The following is a 14,545-nucleotide window of genomic DNA, read 5'->3' as shown; positions in this document are numbered from 1 at the left end:
CTTTGTCTACCAAAATAAAAAGAGCAGCATACTGAGTGAAATTAGGTTGCTAATATGTCACAATTTATCTGTTTTCTCACAGTTTATATTGTCAAAGAGCAGAATCTGATACTGCCAGACTAAGAGTAGATGGCTTATAAAATATCTTCTGGCGAGCAATTATTCTATTTTTATTGCTACTGATCTACAGAATTGCCTAGCTGCTATGGCTTTCTCCACTCTACCACTTACCTTATTTAAAAGTCCTCATGAACAGAATTCTGTACTAGAACGAGAAAAAAATGCCAAGTTTGCTAGTATCAGTAATTTTGTCACCTTTTCAGGTAGAGGCTTTTATATGTGGATGAGCTAGAAAAAAAAAAAAAAAAAAAGTAAACACATCTAGGTGAATGATCAAAATGTGTTGGCAGTCTTGTCTGGAACGCTGGTAAAACACTTGCTGTATTTCAGCATATGTTCCCATCTACCCACTTTGCAATGCAGTGCAGCTACAACACATAATTGTGAGCTCATTTGGATACTTTCTGAATGCCATCCAGCCATTTCTGTCGACTGCATTGTTTTGTCTGCTACCTTTCAATTCCTTTCAGAGCCCTGGAAAATATTTGCTTTTGTGCCTGCGTGCACTCACACAAACATACATTGCCCATGTGTAATTGCCAGAGGCAACAAGTTTGCTGCATTTAATATAAAGCAGTCTAGCTGAACAGACATAAAAATACCAAGAAGAATATTACTGGGTGGGCAGAGGACCATGTGAACTTCTGCATAATAGCTAGTATTAGGACAGTAGTGGAGATGCTAATGCAAGACAACCCAGAAGCATAGAAAGAACTCACTTGCAAGTCTACCTGACACTCTGCCCAGAGCTGGGAGCTCATAAAATCCTTCAACAAGTCTGGCAACTCTAGTCAGACTGCTTCTGTGAAAAATCCAACAAGTGTATTTTTTCTTCCCAGCCTGTACAGTTTGCAGCCTGCACTGACCATCTCCCGTGCAAAGGGAAGCGTGCTTTCTTAGACCAGTTACAGGTAAGCAAGAAGACATCACCACAAAAAAAGATTGATGGTGGAAGGGCCCTCAGAAAGCCCTCCAAAATTTAAAGAAAAAGAAAATGAGAGCAAATTTTAGAACAAAACCTGCCACTACCTAGAGACAAACCTAGAGACAACCTGCCAAAGCTAGAGACAACCCTAGGACAAGTTAAGCAAAGAGAGAGCCAACAAGGACCGTTGGTCTTATCAACTACACAGAGAGAGAGAAGCAGGAGGAGGAACCATGTCTGTAGCAAGATTTGAAGCCTGATGCATAACACTGAGCCATAGATTATTTTGGAAAATGAGTGAGAAGGATTTCTGGGCTGTGGCCAGTGTAATTATGTTTATGGAGTTGGATTTATCTTCTATTACGGTGAAAGCCGTACAATTTCCTTCCTCGGGTGCCATCCAGCGAGTGTACTAAATGGAGTAATTCTAAATAACAAAGTTGTTTGTATGCATTAACTAAGTGTCCATATCCTGATGGAATAATTAGATCATAAATTCCAGCCAACATTAATGTTCAGGGTAAATGGATTATATAGTGATTCCCAGTGACAAGGAGTCTATGGTAAAGCTTTCTCTAGGTAATACTACCTTGGTGCCCTATCCATCTGAGCTGTTTGGCAAAACTCCACATCCCCATTTCAGAGAATATGAATGTTCTTGCTTATTTCCACCACCAGTTCTGACTACTGAGGTTTGACATTTCGTATGCAGCAGACAGACCAGATGGTGAGACAGAAGCTGAGGCAAGGAGATGTTCAACAGCTTCTCTCCTTCTGACTGATTATAACCATTCATTGCTATGATGCTTATTTACCAGTCCTGATTTTTTTTTTTTTTTCGCTACACACTCATATTAACTTACTCCTTTTTCTGCCACATAAGGTATTGAGTTTCCTTGCTGACATGGAAATATGTCCATTCATGATGCCTATCTGGGCAACACATTTAAAATAAGATACCTTTTATTCAACAGTTCAATCACAGTATATATTGCCAAGTGAAGAGGTTAGAGTAACATGAACAAGTGCGTTGTGAACTACCCCTCACAATCATACAATATGAAGATATGAATGCAAGTATTTACTTTAAGAAATGCTTAACTTGAAGCTTTATTGCTCTACATGTAGTATGGCTGAGATGCTATTGTGAGGATCTTCCAGGCAAATCTTTTCTGAATCATGGAACTTAAATTCCCGATTAAAGATGCTTCAATACAACAAGAAAACAAACAAACAAACAAACAAAACAAAACAAAACAAAAACAATAGAGATTTGCAATGTAGTGTTGCTTTTTGTGCTGCACTTAGAGAATTACAGAGAAAGAAAATAGCAGAAATATCTAAAAATGACTAGCCCTTTAGGTAGATCTTGTGACAAGCAAACACCCACCTTGCTTCCAGCGTGGACGACAGAGAGCTCAGCAAAATAGCATGAGCAGCAAATTTTGTCAGGTTTCCAAAAATTGACTGGTAATGCTCACTTTTATTAATTTTAAATAATACACTTTAAATTAATTTCATACTATTAAATTTTAACCCTTGAAAGTTCAAACTGATTGAAATATAACACAAGAGAAAGCAAACCTCTTTGTAACTCAGATCATACCTTTGAATAAAAGGTCACAGACAGGGGTCTAGCAAGAAGTTGCTTTTATAAAGAACTGCCAGGCAAGATTCTCTCCCTGAGATCTTCACTCCTCATCAACTCTGAGATAAGAATAATGATTGCTGAATCCATAGCAAATATACCCTTTGTTTATTAAGGGTATGGGAAGAAAGTATAGGAGCTCTGGTTGGGAATGTTCAAAATGATTTATGAGACTCCTTACAGTGGTGCTGAAATAGTCTTAACATGAACACCAGTGTATGAAAATGATCTTTTTAATTTTTGGTTAGTACTGTACAGATCTTCTTTAATGTAAGTTCTATGTCAGTTACTACTTTTAAGACACAAGACATGTTCCATATCTTCAACCTTAGATTTCACTCGTTCCATGCCTTTTTCAGAATTTTTCAGTGGAAGGTCTAGCAAAGTGCTCTAAGACACGAGGCATGGAAAGGTTTGTTTCTAAACTTGCATTGCCTACCTTTCCTGACAGAGACAATGAAATCACTGTTTCAATTATAGGTCTTACACATTGTTGGGCAACAAATCAACTTTCATCTGTTTATTCAAGGGTCAGTAGCATTTGTTTAGCTATAAATTTAGGTATGTTGCAGACACTGATGCTATCCATTGCTCTATGATGTCTGACAAGAAAAATTGTTCCTTGATTATATTCTTTCTCCTACAGAGATTTATTACACAGACTATGCACAACACCGTGGGAGCTATTAAATTAGTGTTTAATGGCTCGAAGCCTGCAGTGTTAAGGGAAAAAAAAAAAAAAAAAAAAAGCCATCACTGTTCTCTGAAAGAAGTGAATTTTTAATGGAGTGTCTTTGTTTTTTAATTCAGCAGAAAAATATTCATTACCATGCAGGATGATTGAGACATCATGTGCAGAGAGAAAAGGGATCTGTAAGCTGAAAGAGCTAGTTAGACAGCCTCTCACTGACATGCAGGGCAATGCATCCTTTAGTCCTGGTCTCATAATTACTCAGGTCAGCAACTAATGTAGTAGTTATCATTGAGAGATTTTAATCTGTAACTCCTCTTACCTTGTGGTAGGATTCTCTGAGACTTTAAGAATGGAATTACGTATCCTCGCTGGACTTTTCTGAGCTTATGGAAGAAAAAAAAATAATAAAATAAAAAAGCACTTATATGCAGAGGCTTTGCATCACATAAACATGCAGGCAAAATATGAGATTTTTATGCAGAAATGGCTACCAGTCTGTAGCTATCAACATTTATTTAAATGCAGAATCCTATAGTCCAAGTATCAAAGTAGGGAGTATTCTTTACCATACACATAACATTATTTTTATATTAAACTCTATTTTAAAATCTTTACCATGACTTTCCTCCTTATTCTGTGTGGGAGGGCTTGTGCATGATTCAGTAGCACACATCAAGCTGGACTTGCCAGCGAGCAGGAGGAGAGCTGCACCTGAGAATATCCAAGGTCAGAGCTGGATAAATATAGCCCAGGGGCTAGGCAGGAAGCCTGAACAAATTTACAGCCTGGTCAAATTTACAGCCTGGTCTGGGTTTTGGGGGATTTTGGGGGACCTTCAGGTGTGTGTGCATGTGGATGAAGTGTAAGGCTGTGTGTACATCAGCAAGTGAGCTCATTCCCTTGTGTTCATGTTTATGGGAGTGCTGTTGGTGTTTTTTCTGGGTGCTGGCAGAGGCACTGCTCTCTGTCTGTCTAATCCGTGTGCACACATGGGTGCATGTAGCTCAGCCTCATTATGGGCTGGATACCTGATGGAAACATCAGCAAACAGCCTGAGGAGGAGAAATCCCCTCTGTCTTGCAGTTCGCAGGACTCAGTTGCCTTTAACAAGGGCATGTAACAGGTAGCTGGTCCATGTTCAAGGTAAGCTGTTACTGCAGACTGCTCATGGAGCCACTGCAAACTGAGGGTCCTGGCATGAAGATCAGTACCACTGATGAAGCTAGGCAAGAAACATTATTAGTGATGTTAATTGCTCCATGATTCTGCCATTAAGTGGTGAAGTGAACCAAGGTGTAGATTACATTCGAAATCAGTGGCATGGGATGGGTCATCTACAAGGAGTTTTGAATACCAAGAGAAAGACATTTCAGCTTCTCTCATTGATATCGTTTCCACCTACATCTTTTCTTCTCAGAGTTTCATCCAGCTGTCTGCTCTGTCGCGTAGGTGAATAGCTGTTAGACTTCGTGGAGCTCCAGAGTATCCTTCAAGCTGTCACCAATTTCCTATTCAAGATCCACAGCAGGAGCTGTGGATGGGGGCCAGGATCTTGTCTCTGAACGGCTCAAAAGGAGGAGGAGAGTCTGACAGCAGCCAGTGATAATCAAAACAGTGCAAGGAACTTTGAAAGCAATGTGTGGGAGATGTAAGATGTGTGAGAGGGGAGTGTGCTTGTGGATGAGGCTGGGACAGCCTCTCTTATGCAGCATTTCTCCTTTTATCCTTTATAGTTTCTCCATGTTACTCCATTACCTGTACCTCCATTCGCTTCTCTCATAAAACTATTTCAGCTCCCTTACAAAAACCTTAGAACTTTTTATTAGAAAAAATGCTTCCGTCACCTCTGTCATGTCTGGAAAATAGAAAGAAGTGTGTAGGAGAACCACACAGCTATAGAAAACAGGGTAAGCTGGTGTAATGGCCTACCCACACCTCTGCTGATTGAAGAGTACAGTGGCTGCCAAATATTTATGTGTCCCATCAGGTGTACAACAATGGCTAGAGTGGCAAAGAATTTCACCGCCTTCACCAAATATCTTTTGTTTGTGATCTGAGTTACATTCACATACCCCATTTGGCAAATATATCAATACTTTATTTCTCTCTTGCTTGCTTTTTCTCTCCTCTTTCAAACACCACTACAGTATAGTTTTTATATGATAATCAGATTATTTCAAGGATGCTGTTAACATAGCTGGCTCTTAAATCTAAACTCTATAATTTGAAACATGAATGTATTTAATGCCTAATATCTGTGATGTGTCTTCACTGAGGAGGGCTTCATTCCACCAAATGCCAAGAATCAACAGACAGATCACTTCTGGGGTTTATTTAATCATGGCTATGGTGAGAGTTTAGTATTATGAATAGTCTTTATGTAGTACAGCAATACAGGTCTAATTTACAGGTCTGAACAGTGCTGGACTGAGATTCCAGTCATCAAGCACTGATTACACACTTGTCAAGGTAAGGAAAACCAGAAAACCATTCCGAGTCAAATTGAACGCCTTCATTTTAGCACACTTTGCCATAAAGCTGTCCACAGTAACTCCCTTCTGGGAGATCCTAGTGCTATCTTTTCTCCTTTATTGCCTTGGATTGTACTATTCTTACCAACTACATCATGTACAAAATTCTTTGCAAAGTCTGAAGCCATTTGCTTCCTTTCTAAACAAGTATAAAACCTGTACAATGGAAAGAAATATTTGCCTTACCTTTTAGATTTCTTTTAGTCTCGAGCAGTCATTTTTTTCCTTGAACTGAGCATGGAAACTTCCTCTCATGCTATGCCTTTCCCTTTTCTGTGTCATGACACCAAAAGTTTAAAATCCTGAAGTAAAATTTCTGAAATGAACACCCTTTTCTGGATATGGGCAGCCAGGCCAGCATTACAGTCACCAACAGGACAGAGAAGCAACATGGGCATTGTGATGAATTTGTCTATTGTTCTTCTAGCTCTTATTCCACCACCAGAATCGCACAGAATCAAAAGTTGAGTTTAGAAGGGCCCTCTTGAGGCCATCTGGTCCACCCCCCTGCTAAAGCAGGGACACCTGGAGCAGGTTTGCCCAAAACCATGTTCAGGCAGCCTTTGAAGATCTCCAAGGGAAACTCCACAACCTGTGGGCACTCCAGTCACCTTCGCATTGAAAAAGTGCTTCCTGGTGTTCAGAGGGAGCCTCCTGTGTTCTGGTGTGTGCCCATGGCATCTTGCCTTGTCACTGGCAGCACTGAGAAGAGCCTGGCTCTGCCCTGCACCCTCTGTTCAGGTATTTATGGACATTGATGAGATTCCCCCCTACACCAACCCTTCTCCAGGCAGAGCAGTCTCTCAGCCTCTCCTCACAGGAGAGGTGCTCCAGGCCCTTCACCATCTTGGTGGCCCTTCCTTGGACTCTCCAGCACGTCCATGTCTGTGTTGTACAGGGGGGCCCAGGACTGGGCACAGTACTGCAGGTGGGACCACACCAACACCGAGCAGAGTAGAAGGATCACTTCTCTTTTGTTCTGCAAGCAAGTGCCTAATGCAACCAACCATCAGCCTAATGCGAAGTTGTTGGTGTTGTTGGCTTGCCTTTGGTATACGGAAATTATGGATGAGAGAACTCATTATAGTGGTAGGTACTCTCTGTAATTATTTGAAATCAATAGGGGTAAAGGATACTCAACTGGAAGCATTGTTCAGTAAAGGGTTTGGTCTGTGGCTCTCTGTATCCAAAGTAATCAAACCGCAGAGGAAACCAGAGGCAGCATATAGCCCAGGAATTCATCTCCGTGTTTGACATAAACACATACGTACCCCTCTCTGCCTGAGGGGGTATGTCCAGGGTCAGGGTGTGTTTAGTGGGAAGTTAGGTGAGGAGAAAGCAGCCCGTACCTCTGTTATTTTTGGAGTCCTCCAAGTGCTGCACATGGGGCTTTGTGAATGACCAGCTCCTTGGACACTGTACGGGGGACATGCTAGTGGCAGGAATGAAAGAAATGAGGACTGGCCTACGCAGGAAGTAAAGATCAAAATATCGGATGTAGAATTTAACTCAGCCATGGGTGTGTGGTATCTATTACTGTAAAGCAGTCTTTTATGCCGTGTTCTACCTGTAATTAACACATGGGTTATGTTCAGATGATCAGCTGATTTTACATGATCCACCACTGCATGAAATGAGCCCCACTTTGGCTTGACTGAGGGAGAGCCACTGTCTCTACTGTTGTAGACAAAAGTATAATTTCACAGTAGATGGGATGATGATCATACATTCCCCAGAAACTTTTAGGATGCTTGGATCTTTCTTTGTTCAGTACCTTTGTTTCAATGCTTATTTCATTAGTCCTGATGGACCAGAGGAAGTCTAGACCGCATTGTAGCTCAGGCCTCCTGTTATTTGCAAGTGGTATCAGACACTGTGAATGTTGGGGAACTGGCTCCACCATGTGGGCTATAGAAAGTGAACATTAGAAAATCTAGCAAGAAACTTTAAAGGACTTCTAAATAATGATGATAAGGAAGCACACTGTATAATTGAATAAAACACAGCAAAATTTTGCCACCCTTTGTCTAGGCTATTTGTTAGTGGTATAGTGGCTATGGGAGAGCTACATTCAGAAAAACAGGCTTTGGTAAGAGAGAAAATAGGGTAGAAAGTTAATACTGCATCAATGCTGAAAACCCATTCTCTTATATATATATATTAAGTGAGAGGTACATAAAGTATTCAGTTACTTCTTTGGTGTACCATATCCATAGCTGGATCTTCTCCAGACTGCCTGTTTTACTTGCTTTGACAGCTTCACATTGCCTCTGGAAATAACGCTTTCCCTGAGACCAAGTGGGTCACATCAGAGGAAGCAGCTCTGCCAAGAGGCCCACAGCACCCAGGAAGCCATACCAGTGAAGTCCTGCAGGGAGCGACAAGGCCAGTCACCAGAGGTGACCAAGGAAAGAGGCTACAAAGGGACTCACACAGAACTGTGTAGTATTTTTTGCAACCTAGCATATCATATGGACATTTCCTGACTCAGAGCAAGCCTGAAGGGAATACTTTCTTAATAATTTTGTTTGAGATGCTCACATTTCTATTCTGCCTTTAGTAGACCTGAATTTTGTCTGTTAAAAAACAAACAAACAAACAAAATCTATTCTACTTGATGTCACGAGCCTCACTTTTGGGGTTCTGAGCCTTTTGATGGTGCTCGAAGGAAAAGAGAGACAGTAGACCCTCCTTTTTCTAATTCCCAACACCTGCATTTGGTTACTCACCTCCACGATAGGGCCTGCAATGTCTGAGCAGTGCTGAATGTCAAGTGAGTCAGTGCTGGAGGCCAGAGCTGATGGCTTCATGAAAATGTTTCTGCAAACCAGTTCCAGTGGATAGGCTTTTGTGCAGCAAAGGTTACATAGCTTGCCTCTTTTTGGTAACAAATACAAGCAAGCAAATTACTGTGTCAAGGAGTAAAAGCCTGTATGTAAGTGGTTAATATAGAGTAGCTGATATTAATTATTAACCCAAACCTGTATGCAGGCTCTCACCTCATGGAAGGCAGTTTATCTGCTTTCACTTGCAAAAAATTACCATTGCTTAGCTACTCTGCAATGCTTTTCTGTTTAGAGGCTCTTCTCTTTCTCCTCTTCCATCTTCCTTCGCCACTTGTCTGCAGCCTACTGCGAATTCTGATAATGCTTAAACTTTTCAGCAATCTGAAAAGTTTCCCCTACTCTCCCCAGACTTTTTGTGAAACCTCCTTCCCTTGTAATTGTTCCCTTGTCATTATTGTTAATTCAACAGAATTAATCACAGGGTGGCACCGTTTTGCTTTCATGCCTGAGAACAATTGATGGAACTGCCACCTTCAGCGAAGGCAGCTTAATTTTGTAGATCACACAAACATGCAAGTTAGAAGGGGTCTCCAGAGGTGCTTTAGTCCAACCTCCTGCTCCCAGCAGGTCCAGTTAGAGCATGCTGCTCAACAGCATGTGCACTCAAGGTCTGAGCATCTCCAAATTCAGATGCCACTGCCCCTTTGGTTTATAGATGTAAATATTTGACCACCCTTGTGTTTTTGTTTTCTTTCTTTTTTTCTTCTTTTTCATTTTTTCTTTTTCTCTTTTCCTTTTCCTCCTTCTTCTTCTTCCTCTTCTTCTTCTTCTTCTTCTTCTTCTTCTTCTTCTTCTTCTTCTTCTTCTTCTTCTTCCTTTTTTTCTTTCTCTTCCTCCCTTCCTTCCTTCCTTCCTTCCTTCCTTCCTTCCTTCCTTCCTTCCTTCCTTCCTTCCTTCCTTCCTTCCTTCCTTCCTTCCTTCCTTCCTTCCTTCCTTCCTTCCTTCCTTCCTTTCTCTCTCTCTCTCTCTCCTTCTTCTTTCTTCCTTTCTTTTTCCCATTATATCTAAAAATTCCCCATGTCCCAGATTCTGCCACTTCTCATCTTCTTGCTGTACATTTTTGGGAAATGTCTAACTTTTCTTCCCTTTGCTCCAGATTATTTTAAGGTGTCTCCTTAACCTTCTCAAGTTGTAACAAACCCAGCTCTCTCAGCATCAGGATGCTCCAGCCCCCTGAACTGTCCTTCCATTGGACTCAGAACACTCTGTTGATGTCATCTCTTTATCTGGGAGTCAAAAACTGGACCCAGTACTCCAGAAGCAGCCTCCTAGCTGCTGAAGAGAAGGATTTAACCACTCCTCTCAACCTGCTGGCTATGCTCTTGCTAAAGCATTTTTGATTAGGGAATAACAAGTCTTTTCCTCATTTAAGTGCATAGACGTTTCTATTCAGTTAACTTGTCTTGACACAAATACTGAAATCTTGCCTTTTTGATATTAAAATCTCTGAGGATGCATTTTCATTTGTTCTTCTTTGTAATTTGAATAGAAGCAAATTGCAATAATCAATGCAAGATTAATTTAAATGACTAGCACATTTACTCACTGTAATTGCATAGAACATTATCTCCCGATGGATCCATGATGAACTGGTAAAGAAATCTGGCATGTGTTACATACAGGATTAAGTGGGTTCTGCATATTCATACAAGTATTTTGATGTCCAGTCCAAATTTAGAAAGACAAAAATTTCCATAACAGTAATCCTTTTGTATTATTATTATTTTTACTATCACAAGATCTCTATCTGCATTCTAATCTGAATTTTAATGAACATAAAACTTCACAGTCTTTCTGTCTCTCCCTCACAAATAACCCTAAACTGGTCCATTTCATTTTATTGCACTTTTTTTTGCAGATCATACTGATGATCTGTACAGAAGCCCTAAGCTGAAGACACTTTATAAAATGTATTCTTAAAGACAAGGTGAGTCAGATTTGTTCTGTAATTCATCATTAGCTGTACATGAGCTGTACTTCTTTATGGGAAAATGTTACAATATATTCTATTAAATTCTCATTTTTGGAAATAAAAATAATTCCTGAATGCATGCTTTATATTGCAATATATACAAAGATAAATGGGAGAATTAATGGAGAAGAAAGGCAAATAGATGAGGTGGAACACATACTATATAGATAAATTTGCTGGGGGACAAAAGGCCTCAGGAAGAACCAGATTGTTTTATTTTGTGAAACCGACAAAATGAACATTCTTTAACTCTGATTACTCAAAAGATAAACATGAGCAAGTGAACGCAGAACTCTCTATTAGAAATACAGTAAAAATAATACATACTCTTTTCATTTTGTAGTAGAAATGCATAACCATAACTGCTTGCATATCAACAGTCATACCAGGAATTTATGGTACAGTTTTGAATTTACAGCCAACTGAAAAACAGCCACAGCTTGTGGGAAATTATTTCAGCTAGTAAAAAAGCATTGAAACTGCAGGAATAAACTTTTAATTCTCTAGCAATTGCTCTTGTGAGGTGTGGGATGCTCCAAGGTCTTCAATGTCTCTCAAAACCTAATAGATGGCAACTTATTTCAGTAATTTCTTTGGACTGCTGAAATTAATGCATTACATACATAAAAGTAATCAAGGATTTAGTGCACCATACTGATTAGGATATTTTTTACACTTTTTAAAATTTATGTGTCCACAGTTTTTTTTTCTCTGTTTAAGATAGATGAGATAGCAGGATTGTAGTCCACAAAACATATTCTTATTTTGTTACCAATGTTATCAACGCCAAACTGTGCAATTCATCAAAGGGAGAAAGGCAATGGTACAACACTATGCACTCTTTATTCTTTGAGACAAATGCAAAAGTCTAAAGCATATTTGCAATAATGTTAGTAAATCTGAGGAGTAACCGTTTGAAGACAGAATAGAATGAGAGCAAATGCACGTGGGAATAACCTATATTTCAGGCAGGACTTCCCTGTATGCCAATATACAAAGCATGTATTTGCTGTTGGAGCCACAACTACTGTGCCAGTAGTTGATACACTTCTGTCTATTCTGCCACTCAAGAGCAGTAAAAGAAACACTTAACTAAAGTAAAGGACATCTGATGTGTGGGTAGCAACTGCATAGTGTCAGTGCAATTAATATATTATTTCACTTTAAAAAGTTTACTTCATGTGCTTAAGAAAGTATAAATGAATAAGGAAATTTCAGAATGATGTAACCACTTCAGCTAGTTGATGCATGTGCTTCTTCCAAGAAAACCAAAATTAATATTCAAGTTAGTGATATTCAAGATCATACATGAATGCATGAACTCGGGAAAAATATAAGAGAATATTTGAGTCCAGGCAAAAAATAAAAATAATAAAAATAAAAATAAAAATAAAAATAAAAATAAAAATAAAAATAAAAATAAAAGGCAAATGTGTTTTATCCGATGTCTCATGTTTTTGAGGATCTGTTTGACTGGATACACAGAAACCATGTTGAGATATTAAAATTAACTACAACAGATGAAAAGGTAGTTACTAGAAGGGCTGTCCATCCTTGTATTACAAGCAAATGCATGAAAGAAAACAGTAGCAAGGTTTTCTAGTAAGTTCTTGTTACTTTCCATCACCACTCAGCATTAACAATAAAACCAAAAAAAAAATCAGTTTCTTATGTAAGTCAGTTTATTGGTTCTTGGAAGACACAAAAGCCATTACTTTAAGTGCAGGCAACTAATCCTGTTTTATTGCCCCAATAATAAGAACTTAAAACATCACAGTCAATGCCTTTTAGGTAGAGAGACTCAAATTCTTGTCTCGGTTATTTATGTAGAAACTTTCTCAACACCAAGATCAACTGCTTAAGGATATGACAAGAAATTTTACATGTAAGACATAGTATAATAGAAAAAGTTGTTTATGAGCTTTCTATAGAAACATTTTTATGTGTTGAGATGTACAGACTCAGAAGTTTAAAGATCCAAGAGACCCCTAAAATTAATGCTGTTGCAAGTGCTGCACTCCTAAAATCAAAAGCTGATCTTCTGATAAGCCAATGCCAAACATTTGTAAACAGGATTCAATTAATACTTCAGTTTCTGCTGACAGGTACTTGTTTCTTAAAATAAAATTGCTTCATACTAAGCAAAACAAGCTTCTAATAAACTGAAACATTAATTCTCAATGAGAATTCAGAAATTATTTGAAAAATTCTAAGTGAGTATAAAGGATCGAAATCCACCTTCCCTGAATTCTCACTGAATTGTGATAGTAATAACAGCAGAATTTAGTCAGTATTGCCTATTCCTTACTTCACCGCTGGAGCACATTTTTTCTAGCAAAGATGAAAGGTGAAATAGTGAAGGGTGACTGGAAAATGCCTCTTCTAGCCACTTGTACCCCTGATTTTTTCAAGTTTTGACATATTCCTTATGTATGTCACTGTGAACATGTTTGTTGCAGATCTCCAGAGCTATCTCTGCCACCTATTCATGAGTTAAAGGAAGATAATCCCCAAACTTAAATATCAGGAGACTTTACCTGCCATGACTTTGACTACCCAGTCTCCTGATTGGTACCACCCTGAGAAGTCATCCCAATGGTGAATATTAAGATATTTACTCACATATTCTGCATGTGGGATTAACCTAGGTGGTATTTGTGTTACACTGTTTGGGGAGCATGCCAAAACGATAGCATTTTAGCATTGTGAAGGACAGAAGAAGATGTTTCTGTCTGCCAGTCATTCTTTGCTCAGATCGTATGTGCCATCTGAACTGCCTCCCTAGAAAGTGACAGTGCTAAAGAGACTTCACTTAGAGCCTCCAACTATGCAGAGTCACAGTAAACAAACACTTAGGAGACTTAATCTGGATTTTTTTAGTAGCAGGGAAGGCAAATGACATGAGTCATCAGCAAAGACCCTCTCCATATGCAACAAAATCCCTAATAGGTGAAATCATTAATATGTAGACTAAGATGCCAAAAAAAAATAAAAATGGGCAGAGGATCAAAGATAAAATCCATCATCCTGAGAGGTAACAGTAGAGCAGCAGGAGGAAGGCACTTCACCCCCCAGCAATCCTAAAGCTGCTGTACTAAATACAAGGCAACCTGATACCAGCAATGCTCTAGGGCTGGATGGGTGAAGTAACAGTAGCAGTGAATCAAGGAAAGATCAATGGGCAGCTGCAGGACATGGCAAAGACAGCAAATGCTGCAATGACAGCAAGGTATGTCTTTTTGTCTTCACACACAAAAGCCAAACATGCCTGATTGTATCCCCAGAATCCTGGACAACAAACTATGAACAAGAGAGGAAAAGAAAAATGTGGTACGTTAAAGAGGAGTTTATTCTTTGGATGTTTGCACAATATGGGACATCTGAGGAAGATATCTATTAAAGATGCTGTAGGAGCAGGCATTTTAGCTCCTGCTCATGCACTGTTTGACCCATTGTTATTCCTGCTTTCCTGAGCTACTGGTTCATTTTTCTGCCTTTACTACATTTCCTTTGAAATTCATTTTAAATATTGGGACTGAGCCCATTTTTCTTCCAAGACCACATGACAGAAGTGACACTATCACAAATGCTAAAACATTTGTGGTCAAGGAATACATGTGTCTCACATTTCCTCCATAAGGTTAGTGATTGCATAGAGTATCTTCTGCTTTAAAAATCAGATTCAGTTTTACCACTCAGAACGTTAAGCTGAGAAACACAGATCTTGATCCAGAGGAAAAGCAGTAGAGAGCAAAAACTAACTATGCTTTAGAATGCAGGGCTTTTCTCAACTCAGGCTCCACAGAGCT

Source organism: Aythya marila (genome assembly GCF_965140915.1).
Source record: "Aythya marila genome assembly, chromosome: 2".
Taxonomy (NCBI): domain Eukaryota; kingdom Metazoa; phylum Chordata; class Aves; order Anseriformes; family Anatidae; genus Aythya; species Aythya marila.
Note: the sequence above shows the minus strand (reverse complement) of the source record.